Here is a 14,692-nt window from a genome sequence, read left to right on the forward strand (position 1 = left end):
CTCACTAGGAGGACGGAGGCCGAAATGCTTCTCCTCGCAGGCGTGGTCTCTGCGATTAGTTGTGCTGTGGAAACGTGGGCAGGCTTGGTGGTGAACGTTAGGCACGCATGCGTCCAAGGTATTGCGCCACCCACTTCCAAAGAATTAAGGGTATTGAATCCTGAAGAAAGTGGCGGTGAGGAAGAGGGTCCTACAAAAGTTCAGCTTTTTCTTTCGGTTCCCGAAACTTACACAAAATACATCCATGTTTTATTGTAACTTGTTTTACTGTTGTTTAGTTCCATCCGACCCTTTGTAGGTCTTTGGACAGTGACAGGGTTTTCTTAGCAAACCTACCTTAATGGTCATTTCCTTCTCCGGTGGCTTAAGGCGAACAGAGATGAAAGGATTTGCCCATTTGTTTTAACTGTATTGTATTTTGTACATGTATTCAAATATGAAAGTGAGAGCTTAAAGGAAAACAAACAGGAGAGAGCGCTCTCTTCTTGCTGACAATTCCTACGATTAAGAGCTACTATGTTTAAAAAATGAGACACACAAAGAAACCCCACGTGCTCCTGCCTGGGAGACATGCAAATGCAAGCATTACAGCGCTCCTGTCCTCAAGGCGCATCCCTCTGGAAGAATAGGCTGTCCGTGTGTTTATGTAACACAGTTAGGGAGGCTCTTCTCCAATTCCCTTAAGGTTCTGTTTTCCTGCACTATGGCTGCCTTCCTGAGGGCAGATCAGAGTGGCTATATTGCTACAACTCAGGCTGTAAGGGTCCTGGAGGAAAAGCTGCTGGGGAAGGGATGAGAGGGAAAGAAATGTTTCTGCTCACTACTATCCTCCTGAGCCTCCATTGGTGTGCTTCCCATTTAAACTAATCAGGATGACACATTAGCTCTTCATCACGAAACATTTACTAAGCGGTGCAAAGCAATAGTGGTAGTAACAAAACTGTCCACAAGCCTGTTTCATACAGACTCTTCCACAATAGATAGAGGAATGTAGGTGGAAGTAAGTAGACACAACATTCTAGAAACCTAACAGCAAAACAGGGAAATGAATCTTTGTGCCTGGAACGACTCACAACTCTAGGCTACAATTCTTTTTTTTTTTTTTTTTCTTAAGCTTTTTATTTGCAAAATATATATATGGATAATTTTCAACATTCACCCTTACAAAATCTTGTGCTCTAAATTTTTTCCCTCCCTTTCCCCACCCCTCCCCTAAATGACAAGTAATCTAAAATATGTTAAACATGTGTAGCTCTATGCATATTTCCACAAATATGCTGCACAAGAAAAATCAGATCAAAAAGGAAAAAATGAGAAAAAACAAAATGCAAGCAGCAACAACAAAAAGAGTGAAAATTCTTAAGGTTCTTACTCTCTATGGTCTTGTCTGGACCTCTCCACCCTCTTGATAGACAAAACTGCTTCTTTAATGTTCTCAGGCTGCATTGTCCAGCTTTTTTAGCCTTAAACCTAGAAACTGAGGGGCTTTTCAGATCTGCTTTCTTAGCTGAGAGCTGAGGCAGCTTTACAAATTTTCAGGGATAAAATCAGTTCCTGTAGGCCTAGTATTTATAAAGGTATTTAAGTCTGTTCTCTGGTTTTGAGTAATTTCTCTTTCTTTAACCACTGAGAGCAATAAAGGACAAAGTAGCCAAACCTCAAAGTGAGTTTCTCCATTTTCAAGGTAAAGACCAAGGCAACCTTTCTCCTGTTAGTTCCCAGGATCAGATTCAGATTCCCCCCAATCAGATCAGCAACTTTTATCATCAACAGCAGAGCCTGTGCCTCATTTGTCAGCTGGAATCAACTGGACATTATCTATTGATTTCTGTGTTTTCTCTTTTATCTTGGGAAGTCTCAACTTCTGCAAATACCTAATCTCATTGACTTCTGCCTTCTAATTCCCCAGGTTCTCATGTGGCTTTTCAATCAGCTTTCCCACCATAAAATAAGGACATGTCCTAGACAGCTATCCAACTCTGTATTAGGTTGAGAAACACCAAATCTACATTTCTCAGATATAACAGTCAATGGTCAATTTTCCTGTAATTTTCCAACAGTTCTCTGACTCATTTCCGCAGAAGGGAAGTTCCATATCTTAAAAGCAGTCATATGCAAATTAGATGCTGGAAAACAAAGCAGTACAATCATAAGTACTTTTGCCAACAAAATGGGCTGACTTTCACACAAGTCTTCCAGAGCAATATATTCCTCTTGAAGTTGTTTTTCTTATTTTTTTCTCAAATGTACTTTTTATTCCTTCCTTAATAAGTCAAATGTTCACGTGAAGAAAAAGGCAGTACTCACATATATGCAGTATATAATTATATTAACATTTGTATAGCTCTTCCCAGGTTTTGCAAAATGCTTCACAAAGATTATCACATTTAATAAAAACAACAACATTGGCAGACAAGTGCAACAGTTATTATTATATCCATCTTACAGATAAGAAAACTGAGGTTGAAGAAGTTAAGTGATTTGTCACACAATTAGTAGAATTTGCACCATTCTTTCTTGCTGTAAATCCAGCACCCAACGTGTTGCTTATGTTGCTTATTGTTTTTATGATAAGCAAGCTCAGCATAAAAAAAAGGTGCTAAATTCTATATGAAATTTGAGCAGGAAGGGTTTGATAGACCTGGAATGAGGGAAAGCTTCATGGAGGAGGTAGTATTTGAGTTGAATTTCAAAGATTCATGGGACTAACAAACTTCTGTATTTTGGCCCAGCATACCACATTTCTCTCTCTCTCTCTCTCTCTCTCTCTCTCATGGATATATATATATCCAAGTTCATAACCTTAGAGTCATTTTCAGTTTTTTCTTCTCACTGCAGGGTAGGGGTGGAAGGCAATAGTCTTAGTTGGTTGGATAGTCGAACTTCTTATGGCTTCTACTTCCACAAAATTTCTTTGGTCAGTCAGCTCCCATCTTCCCATTCATATAGTCATTGTTCTAGTTCAGGACCCTATCACTGAAATGTGGTAAATAGCCTCTAAGTTGGTCTACCTGCTTCAAGTTTCTACCCTCTCCAATACATTCTCCACACAACTGCCAAAATAATCTTAGCCATGGTCTGTTTAAAAACATTTGGTTCTCCCTATTCCCTCCATACTAAAAATAAAAATTCCACAGGCTCATGTATAAGACACTCCAAAATCTAACATCAACATAATATAATGGTGTTGGTTGATCAGGAAGCCTTTGATTAATTTAATGAGTTCCTCCCAATAAACTTGAAGACTTTATTTTATCTCAGATCATTATTTTCCCCACTATCGCCTTTATCATTTTCACAAGAGCTTCCACAAGACAAATCTCTCAATATGCACCTTTAATCTATCCCTTTATGTCTTTTCCAACAGATTATCTCCTAGATCATCTTCATTCTCCAATCTTTAGTTTCTCCGTCTCATCTGACTCTTTATCTGCTGCCATATTTCCCCTATTCTTAATAAACTTTAATTGATCCTAACAATACCACTAGCAAATCTGGCTTCTAACCTCATCACTGAAATTCTATAATTACCAGTGTTTTCTTAATTGCCAAACATAATAGTCTTTTTTTTTAATCCTTATCCTTTTTGAAGATTCAGCAACTTTTGACACTATCAATCACCTTCTCCTGGATGTTCTCTCTTTTCTAAATTTTAGTAATTTTGTTCTTCCAAAGTTTTTTCTAATCTATTCAATTACTCACTCCTCATTCACCTTTGCTGGGTCTTCATCCAGGTCACTCCCACTAAATTTAAGGGTCCTTCAAGGATCTTTTCTCTTTATATTTCACTTGGGGAGTCTCATCAGTTCTGATGGGTTCAATTATCATTTCTCCACAAATGATTCCCACAAATTTAATTTCTGGCTCTAATCTGTTTTGAGCTGTAGTTTCTCATCAATAATCAATAAACATTTATTAAGTGCTTACTAAATGCTAACTACTATTTTAAGTACTAGAGATACAAATATATATAAAAATATTGGAATCCTAGAGTCAACTCAACTTGAAACAAGGTGAAAACTCAAGGGATATGTCAGAATCCTGGTGTTAACTCAATGAATTAATACAGTGCTTATTGATTCACACCTCAGAGCTAATCCTTACAAGGTGATAAATACATAATACTGATAGACAATAATGCTTGTGTTCACACCTTTAGAGAGCTCATATAAACAAGAAGTATTTAAGTACTCATTGGAGTTTACAAGTTTGGGAGATTTCAGGGTTTAGTATGAGATATCTGAATTCACACCTCCCTTAATCCCTGCCTCAGAGTCTTTTACACTCAGCATAAATAGAGCTTCAGTGAGCCACTGGAGAAACTAACTTCAGAACATTGTCAGGGGTTGGAGAGGAGCACTCTAGGAGATTGAGAGCCAGGAGCACTCTGGGAGATACGGAAGCCCACAAGCCCTCTCTTGGAGGCAAGAGAGATTCATTCTATCAGGTTTTACTGGCTGGAGGCTGAAGAAAGCAGAGGCAGAAGCAAAGGACAAAGCTGCAAGAGCTTTTAGAACAAGGAGAGAGAGAGGCCTCTAAGAAAATGTTGGAATCCTAGTGTCAACTTAAATATATTTATATTATATAATATATGTATATAATATTATATAAATATAAAAAAGAAAGACAGTCCTTATTCTTAAAGACTAGGACCTTCCCCTTCAAAAGAAAGAGAATGAACAAAAGAAAGCTGAAAAGTGGGTGTTGAGAAACCTAAAAAGTTCAAAATGAGTGTTGTTAGTCAAAGAAGCCTAAAAAGTTAATAATGGTTGGGTTAATAATGAAGAGATGTCTGTCCTGTCCCCCTCCTTTACTGAAGAAGCTTATGGTTCCACTCTTGAATCAGAGTGATATAGGGTACTGATTTATTAATCCATCAATTAATAAACATTTATTTAGCATTTACTCTGTTTCAGTCATTGTGCTAAATTTAGGTATACTAAAGGAAGAAAACAGTTTCTGCTTTCAAAGAGTTTACAATCTTACATGCAAACAAATATATACAAAGCAAGCAACATGCAAGATTAATAGGAAATAATTCACAGAGGGAAGGCACTAAAATTGAAGAGGTTAGGAAAGACTTCCTTTAAAAGATGGAATTTTAGTTGGAACTTTAAAAAAGCCAGGAAATCAGTAGGCAGATGTCCAGAAAAAAATGCCTGGAAGCAAGAGTCTTGCTTATGAAACAGCAAGGAGGTTCCTTCATCAGAGTAAGAGAGTAAGATACAAAAAAAGACAGGAAAGTTAAGAGAGAGAGGTAATTAATGAAGATCTTTTAATGTCAAACTGAGCACTGTGTATTTGAAACTAGAGAGGATATAGAATGTCATTGCACTGAGTCCCTAAGGGAGTGACATAATCTTAATTTATTTTATTTTAAAAAACAGAACAAGAAAAACAAAAAAGGAATTTCAAAACAAAATACAATAAAGAAAATAGAACACTGTCATGTTCCCAGCAGAACATCAGAGAGAATTCAAAATACATTACAAATTATCAGTTCAAGAAAGCATATATATTAGTAGAAGAAATATTCATGAGTTTCCATCTTTACTTTCTTGTAAATTATTCTTTTGTTTTCTGCCTGCACACATTTTTTTTACTTTATTTTTTTTTCCTCCTAGGATATTTTTATGTGTACAAATGTAGAATATACATACACAGATATATACATACATATCCTAGCCACTTCCTCCCTCCCTAATAGATGGACACATAGCTTTCCAATCTTTGCAGACCCTTTGCTTTAATTCTGCTCTTTAACTTATCTTGCTTTTATTTAATCTCCCCCACCAATGGATCCCTCCCTTGTCTTTTCTTCATCTTTTGCTTCCCCATCCGCCCATCCTTCCCCACTTATTTCTTTATAGATTTTGGTATACCCTTCATGGTATATATGTACAGTTGCGTATTGAACCCATTCCCTATGTGAGTAGTTTTTCAGAACTACAAGCCCTCTTCCCCCTTCTAATGTCTCTATGTCTATTCTTCCCTTGCACCTTATTTATATAACATGATCATTATTTTTACCTTAATTCTGCCCCAATCTTTCTTTTGAGCTACCCTATGGTAGATGTCAATCTTAAACATATGGTACACATTTCCCATACTAAAAAAAAGTCAACAATTTGTCCATGTTGGAGTTCCTTGAAAGTGATCTTTGATATTGGATCTTATATGTTAAATTTTCAATTAAGTTCAAGTTTGGTTGATAGTTCCAAGTTCCAAAAATCTGCAAGTTCATTGAATCTTCATTTTTTTCTCATTCAATATTATACATAATTTTGATGGATATGATATTTTTGGCTACAAATCTAGTTCTTTTGATTGTCAGAAGACATGATGTTCAGACCTGTGGTTTTTTATTATGGCTGCTGGTGGGTCCTGTACAATTCTAATTGTAGCTCCAACATATCTGAATTATTTTCTTCTTGTTCTTGCAAAATTTTCTTTTTGATCTGGGGGTTTTGAAATTTGGCAATAATATTCCTTATATGTTTTCCACAAAGGATCTTGTTGAAGTGATGATGGTGGATTTTTTTCTATTTCTATTTTCCCCTCATATTCTATCATTCCAGGACAGTTTTCTTGGATTATTTCTTGCATTATTGTGAAGGTTCTTTTTTTGGTCACAACCTTCAGGAAGTCCAATTATCCTTATATTTTCTTCTCTTGATCTGTTCTCCAGATATGTCATTTTTTTTCTAAGACATTTCATATTCTGTTCTATTTTTCATTCTTTATAAACTGTTTTGTTATTTCTTGGCTTCTCATAGTTTCATTGACTTCCCCTTGCCCAATTTTAATTTTCAACGAGTTATTTTCTTTTTTTCTTTCTTTTTTTTTTAATTAAAGCTTTTTATTTTTCAAAACACATGCATGGATAATTCTTCAATATTAACCCTTGCAAAACCTTGTGTTCCAATCCTCTCCCTTCCCCCATCCCCTATCCTAGATGGCAAGTAGTCCAATATATGTTAAACATATGGTAAAAATATGTTAAATTCAATATATATAGATATAGAGACAGATAGATATGTATATAATTATTTTGTTGCATAAGAAAAATTAAATCAAACTGGAAAAAAATGAGAAAGAAAATAAAGTGCAAGCAAACAACAACAAAAAGAGTGAAAAAAATGTTATGTTGTGAACCACACTCAGTTCCCATAGTCCTCTCTCTGGGTGTAGATGGCTCTCTTCATCACAAGATCATTGGAACTAGTATCAATCATCTCATTATTGAAGAGAGCCACATCCAACAAAACTGATCATCATATGATCTTGTTTGTTGTGTATAATAGTCTCCTGGTTCTGTTCATTTCACTTAGCATCAGTACATGTAAGTCTCTCCAAGCCTCTCTGTATTCATCCTGCTGGTCATTTCTTACACAACAATAATATTCTGTGGCATTCATATACCATAATTATTCAGCCATTCTCCAATTGATTGGCATCCACTCAGTTTTCAGTTTCTTGACATTACAAAAAGGGCAGCCACAAACATTTTTGCCCATGTGGGTCCCTTTCCCTCCTTTAAGATCTCTTTGAGATATAAGCTCAGTAAATAAACTGCTAGATCACAGGGTTTACACAGGTTGATAACCCAAAGAGTTACTTTGAGGCTCTATATCTCCTTTTCTAGTTAACTTTTTTTTTCATAATCTTGTTTTTCTTGGATGATTTTTATTTATCTAATTAGTTTTTTAGTTTTTACTCAATGTCTCTCAGTTGATTGTTAAGTTCTTTTTTGAGTTCTATAAATTCTCTCTGGGCAGGAAACCATTTCACCTTACTCTTTAGGGTGGAAGCTGTTTATACTTCAATATGCTCCTCTGGAGATGAATCCTGGGTTTTCCCTGTTTTCATAGTAAGTTTCTAATGATTGGGTTTTTTCTTCTTTGCGGGATAATTTTTTTTTTTTTTTTTTTTTTAAGTAAGAGGTATTAGTGCAAGCTTCTCTAATCATAGGGTGGAGAAATGCTTTACTTCAGCAGTTCTACCTTCCTGCAAGTGCCTGTAGCCAGCAGTGTCCCAATCTCACTGCCTCTGTACTCACTGGGTGTGCTGTTTCCTTCTGGCCCAGAGCTCAGTCTCTGCAGCACAGCACAGCACAGCCTGGCATTGCTAATCCTCAGTCTTCCCAGACTCAGACCCCTAACTCCTCAAACAGTTCAAGAAGTGAAAGTCTCTGCGGTTCTTTCTGAAGCTCCAGCCAGACCCAGCTCTTCCCAGGGCTCCCCATTTGGTGTTTTTGCAGAGTTAATGGGAGATATTTGCATTTTACATGGGTTAAACATGTGGGGGCTTTCTTCAGATCCTCTTGGGTTGTACCAGAAGGACCCCTCTTCTGTCCCAAGTTGTCTTGATTTTTACCAGTCTATGTTTGCCCTTAGGTGCAAATTTGTTCTGTTTCCAGGGGAAATCTGGAGAGCTTGAAATTTACCCACCTACTCTACCATCTTCCCAGAATCTGGGAGTATTCAATCAATCACACTTTGCTGCAGGAAAATCACTTTGGTGGCTGAGGGAAAGGGGATTGGAATGGGGAAATAATCTGAGGCAGGGATATAAAGGGCTGAAACTCTGAGTTTATGCACTGAGGTCAGACAACTGAGCACTTAAGGCTAACTACAGATTGGACAATACTCTATTAGCATATGCTTGAAAAATGGCCCTTCCCACTATTTTATGCTGGTTCAATCTTTTGGTGTATACAGAGAATTGTGTGAAGGATTAAGGGGTGGAGCAAGACAATCCAGAGTCACTTTGGAGGTGGAGATGGAAAAGGAAGGTTACAGAGATCCTGTGTCCATTCCTTTCACTTCTACCCCTAAAGACCAAGAATAAAGACCAAGGACTTTTGCTTATCCTGACTCCGGCTGATCCTAAGGTATCCAGGGTGCTAACTCAGTCTTCACATTTGGTGCCCAACGTGTGGACCAAGCTCTCTAATTTCACTGAAGAAGTCCCCGGTGACCAGGAAATAGGGTGAGTATTTTAACAGACAAACAGGGAACTTACTTTTTCAAGGGCTAAACTAGTAACCTTTTCTAGCTGAAATGGGGCAGATATTAGGAAAAGATTCTCCCCCATCCCCAGCCTCACCCCAACGGAGTGCTATAGAAAGCATACTTAAGTTGATCCAGGGACAAGGCTTAATTGTAACTTGGGAGCAGATTGCTAGACTCTTGGGTACATTAGAATGCATGTCCCCTTGGTTCTTAAAGGAAGAAGAGATAGGGCTAGATAATTGGAAACTAGTAGGAGCCCGATATGTGAATAATGATAAAGGTCCTCATTCAATTTCCAAGGAAACAGTCTATATATATAACATAATACAATTGGCCTTAAAGAATCCTTCAAGTTATAGAAAAAAGAAAAGCTTTAAGAACAGCCAGATGAGGAAGTGTAAGGAAAAAGAGGAAGACAAAAAATAGATTAATGGCAATATCATCAGAGGGCATGAGGAGTTAAGTGAGGTTCAAGGGCCTGGTGATTCTTGCTCTCACAGAAGCTGCCTAAGGCAGCTTCAACCCCACCTACAGAGTATATTATTGACATGCCCCTACCAGCTCCACCTTCCAGGATGGAGGGAGGAGTAGTAGGAGGGACAATGACACCACCAGCACCTCTCCCCCAGCAATCACCCACTCCTATGACTAGATTGCAAAAGGCACTACTTAACCACAGAAGAAGGGCAGGATTTAGCTGATTTGAAAATAGGAATGTATCCTATGATTCAACAGTTTAACTCTTCAAGTAAAAGTAGAGTCAAGAAAAGTAGAAGATACGCTCCTTTTGATATAGAAATTCTCAAAGACTTGAAAAGGCTTGCACTCTTTATGGGGCTACATCAGCTTATGTTAAGATGTTATTACAGAATTTGGCTTATGAAGTCTTAACCCCTAGGGACTGGAAATCTATAGCAGAAGGGACATGCTTAGAACCTGGACAAAACTTGTTGTGGCTTTCTGAATATAATGAGCTCTGTAGGATACAAGCCCAACAAAATAGTGGTAGTGGAGTTAATCATCCAGTCACCTATGACCAACTAACAGGTGTAGGTTCTTATGCAGAAATTTCAGTACAGCTTAATTACCCCATAGCAGCACATGAGCAAATTGCTGCTGCTGCTATCAAAGCATGGGCTTTTCTCCCCGGTAAAAACGACAAGGGAGAGGCCTTCACAAAAATAGCACAAGGGCCAAATGAACCCTTTGCTGATTTTGTGGGACATTTGCAGACAGCTGTCGTACGAACTAATGGTGAAAATGCAGTAACAGAAATTATGATAAAGCAACTTGCTAAAGAAAATGCTAATGATGTTTGTAGAAAAATTATACTAGGATTACACAAAGATGCTCCTTTAGAGGAGATCATAAGACACTGTGCCATAGTGGGCACAAATGCCTTTTATAGCCAGGCTATGATGCAGACTTCCCAAGATGCAAACATGGGGAAGACAGGTTCCCTTTTGGTAAGGGACTTACAGAGAGACTCGTCAGTGTGGTAAAGTAAGGCATCTGAAAGCTCAATGTTGGTATAGAGACAGAATGAGAAAACAGGGTGGGAGAACAAGACCCAATACCCCATGTCCAAAATGCAACAGAGGCTTCCATTGGGCATCAGAATGTAGGCTGATTCAGAGAAATGGGATGAGGGGCCCAGCCCCAGGGCCCAAGACAAAAAATACTTGGGGCATTATGGCAGGTGATGCTGTACCCAGAGAGTGCCTAGAAGTTCAGTACCCAAGCATGACCAATCAGCCAAGAAGAAACCTGATGGGAGAAATGGATTACACAATCAATCAGCCAGGAAGCAATCTGATGGGAGAAAGGGATTACAATTGGGGAGAATAGACTTGTATGCAGCTGGGACAACTGAGATACCTCCTGGAGAGGTGAAATCTGTTCCTCTCCAGCCTACGGATTCCTTGCCCCCAGGCACAGTAGGCTTGACCATTTCACCTCCTGAGAGTACTTACAAACAGTGTCCATTCATACACTGATGTGGGAAACTGGGGAATGTGTAGATAATATCCCAGTCACTAATACAGGTAGACATTGTGTGACTTATCAACCAGGAGAAGTAGTAGCATCAGGTTTACTGATACAGACTCCTAATAAGCAATCTGGTGATAGTCTCCCAGATTCTGACGCCAAGTAACAAAATCCAGGAATATACTAGACAGCAGGTATGACAGCTGACCGACTTATGTTCACTATCTATATAAACAGCATACCATTAGAAGGATTGGTAGACACTGGTGCAGATCGTATAGTCATTAGAGGTGACAACTGGCCCCTGGCCAAAGATTAAGGCAGACACCTACATGTCCGGTGTAGGAGGATCAATAGCAGCTGAAGTTAGTGCTACTCCTTTGAGATGGATTTTTGAAGGTGAAACGGGAGTTTTTAACTCCTTTTGTAGTTGAAAAAATCCCCATCCATCTGTAGGGAAGAGACATTTTACAATTAGGATTACAAATGAGTACTTAGGTTTTTTTAGGCAGGGCTGCTGTTGAAGGCCTGCCAACACTTTCACCTGTTCCTATCCAATGGAAAACTGATACACACCAGTGTGTATAGAACAGTGACCTGAATAAAATTCAGGCCTTATTAGATATAACACTGGAGCAACTTGACCAAGGACATTTACAACCTTCTCTAAGTCCTTGGAATTCCCCAGTATTTGTTGTAAGAAAGAAATCTGAAAAATGAAGGATGTTAACAGATTTAAGAAAGGTGAATGAACAGATGAAAACTATGGGAACTCTTCAGCCTAGACTTCCATCTCCTAGTCAATTGCCTAGAGAATGACCTCTTTGGGTTATAGACATTAAGGATTGTGTCTATTCTATCCCTTTAGATAAGGAGGGTATGAAAAGATTTGCCTTTACAGTACCTAGTGTTAACTTAGATGAGCTTTATAAAAGATATGAATGGACAGTTTTGCCACAGGGAATGAAAAACAGCCCTACTATGTGTAAAATGTATGTTGCTGCTGCTCTTATGCCAGTAAGAAAAGCATTTCCAAATGTAATGTTATTACATTACATGGATGATATATTGGGATGTACACCTGAGGAACAAATGTTAGAAGCATGTCTACAAAAGACCATAAAAACACTAAGGAACTACAAATTGCCCATAGCTCCAGAAAAATTTCAGACATGCTTCTTTTCAATATTTAGGATATGAGGTATACCTTAAGGTGCTTACAGTACAAAAACTTTCCTTAAGAACAGAGAAGTTAAACACCTTAAATGACTTTCAGAAATTGATAGGAGATATCTAATATATGTGTCCAGTATTAGGCTTGACTACCTATCAATTGCAACCATTATATGACATTTTAAGGGGACAGTGCTTTAAACTCACCACACCAGCTTACAAAAGAAACTCAAGAAGCTTTGAGAGAAGTTGAAGTGGATTTATCCAATGTGGTTGAAAGAGTCACTCAAAAACCTTTGGAAATATCAGTTTTTGTTACACAAGAGGCACCCACAGCAGTCCTTCATCAAGGAGACAGTGTGATAGAGTGGGTGAACCTCCCAGCACAACCAGAACAAAGTCTTACCTCTTACCCAGTGCTTGTGACTAGAATTTTATTAAAGGCCATTAAACAAGTAGTACAATTATCTGGGAAAAGACCTGACAAGATATACTAATGCACAAATTAATGTATACTGTGAAACCATCCCAGAGTAGCAAATTTTATTGGCCACAGCTCCAAATTTTACACATGGGTCTCCATTAAAGATAACCAGGCTATTACATAATTGGTGATGGATTCTTGAAGAAAAAGTTCCTAAAGTTCCTCTTAAAGGACCAATGATCTTTACACTTGCATCAAAACATAACATTTATGCTGTATACTCTTGTGACTTAACTATAAAGAAACTAGTCAGAATTCCTTTTCAATCCACTCAGCAGAATGAATTGTATGCAATCATTCTAGCTCTTACTTATTATTCAGGAGATATAAATATAATATCTGATTCGCCTATTCAGTAGGTGTGGTACAAAGAATTGCCACAGCCCAAATAAAATTTATAGCCTCTAATATATATCAGCTCTTTAAGGAACTTCAAGAGCAAGTGAGAAAATATCCAGGTAAGAGTTATATCTTGCATGTCCACTCTCATAGAGGACTTCCAGGTCCTATTTTTGATGGTAATTCAAAGGCAGATAGCCTTCTAACCATGTTGGCCAACACTTCTTTATTTCAAGAAGCCCAAGAATCTCATTTTAAATATCATCAGGCTGCTCGAGATTTACATTTACAATTTGGAATAACAAGAGAGGAAGCTAGGAGCATAGTAAAAGCCTGCACAGCTTGTCTTCCTTTCCATGCTCCTACACTGCCTCCAGGGAAGAACCCTCATGGTTTGAGACCCAATGAAATTATGAATGTGACCCATTATAAATCTTTTGATCATCTGTCTTTTATCCATGTTGTAGTAGACACCTTTTCAGGATTCACTTTTGCAATACCAGTAGCAAAAGAGACAGCCCACGTGGTCACTGAATTCCTTATATAAGCATTTGCAATTATGGGTGTGCCACAAGCAATAAAAAGAGGTAATGGGCCTGCATATACTTCTAAACATTTTGCACACTTTTGTGCACACTACTGGAATACCCTTTAATCCTCAAGGACAGGCAATAGTAGAGAGGAGAAACAGAGACATTAAGACGCTCCTCCAAAAACAAAAGAAAGGGGGAGCCACAGGTAACCCTAGAGAACTTCTAAATCTAGTCCTTTATACTATTAACTTCTTGATTTTTGACAAAGATGCACTGACTCTGGCAGACAGGTTTTATAACCCACCAGAAGGGCAGTGTCTGGTGCTAATAGCTCCAGTATCTATAGATAATCACTAGGTGATGTGGAGAGACCCAGAAAGTAGTGAATGGAAGAGACCAGATAGGTTAACTGCTTGGGGTAGAAGGTTTGCTTGTATCTCCACATATGGAGAAGGAATCAGATGGGTGCCAATGAACCGTATTCGCCTTGTCCATTGGAGAGAGACAGAGCAGACCCTTGAAATGAAGGAGAAGACTCAAGAAACATCGGATGGTTCCATTGCTGACTGTGCCCACCACTGAAAGAGCATAGCAGTTATGGCCTTTGACTCTTGACATTGAAAATTGTTGGATTTCAAAACCCTCAGGAGTCATTGAAATCCCTGAGACATGAAAAGATTGTTGTACGACTTCAAAACCCTCAGGAATCACTGGAATCCCTGAGACATGATAAAACTGTTGCAGGACTTCAAAAACTTGCAGGGATAATTGGATTCCCTGATATGTGAAGCAATGGACAATAGATTGGTTTTGGACTATCTCTTGGCTGCTGAAGAAGGCGTATGTGTAACTGTTGTTTGCATACCTTCCTTCTAGGACTTCTGGAAATCTTTTACAACACCATGTTGATTCCTATTCTTTGTTATATCACTTCTTGCATGTACAATTCATGTTTGTTACACCACATCAAGCCTGCACTGACTGTGGGAAAAATCATCACTCATAGCCTATACGTTATTGCTATGTGCTTGTGTAATACCTCCTGTGCTGATGGGTTTGTACATACCTGTTTCTAATAAGACCCTTCAAAAAAAAAAAGACACTTCAGTCCAGAAACCCTCTAGCAATCCCTACTTCCCTTTGGTGTTTTTCATCTCCCT

At 38.3% G+C, this 14,692-nt stretch overlaps 1 pseudogene; it reads left to right on the plus strand.

Moving 5' to 3' along the window:
• Nucleotides 1-14,692, plus strand: part of LOC100921527 — a 30,786-nt pseudogene that overhangs the window by 262 nt on the left and 15,832 nt on the right.

This window comes from Sarcophilus harrisii, chromosome 4 (genome assembly GCF_902635505.1).
Source record: "Sarcophilus harrisii chromosome 4, mSarHar1.11, whole genome shotgun sequence".
NCBI classification, from domain to species: domain Eukaryota; kingdom Metazoa; phylum Chordata; class Mammalia; order Dasyuromorphia; family Dasyuridae; genus Sarcophilus; species Sarcophilus harrisii.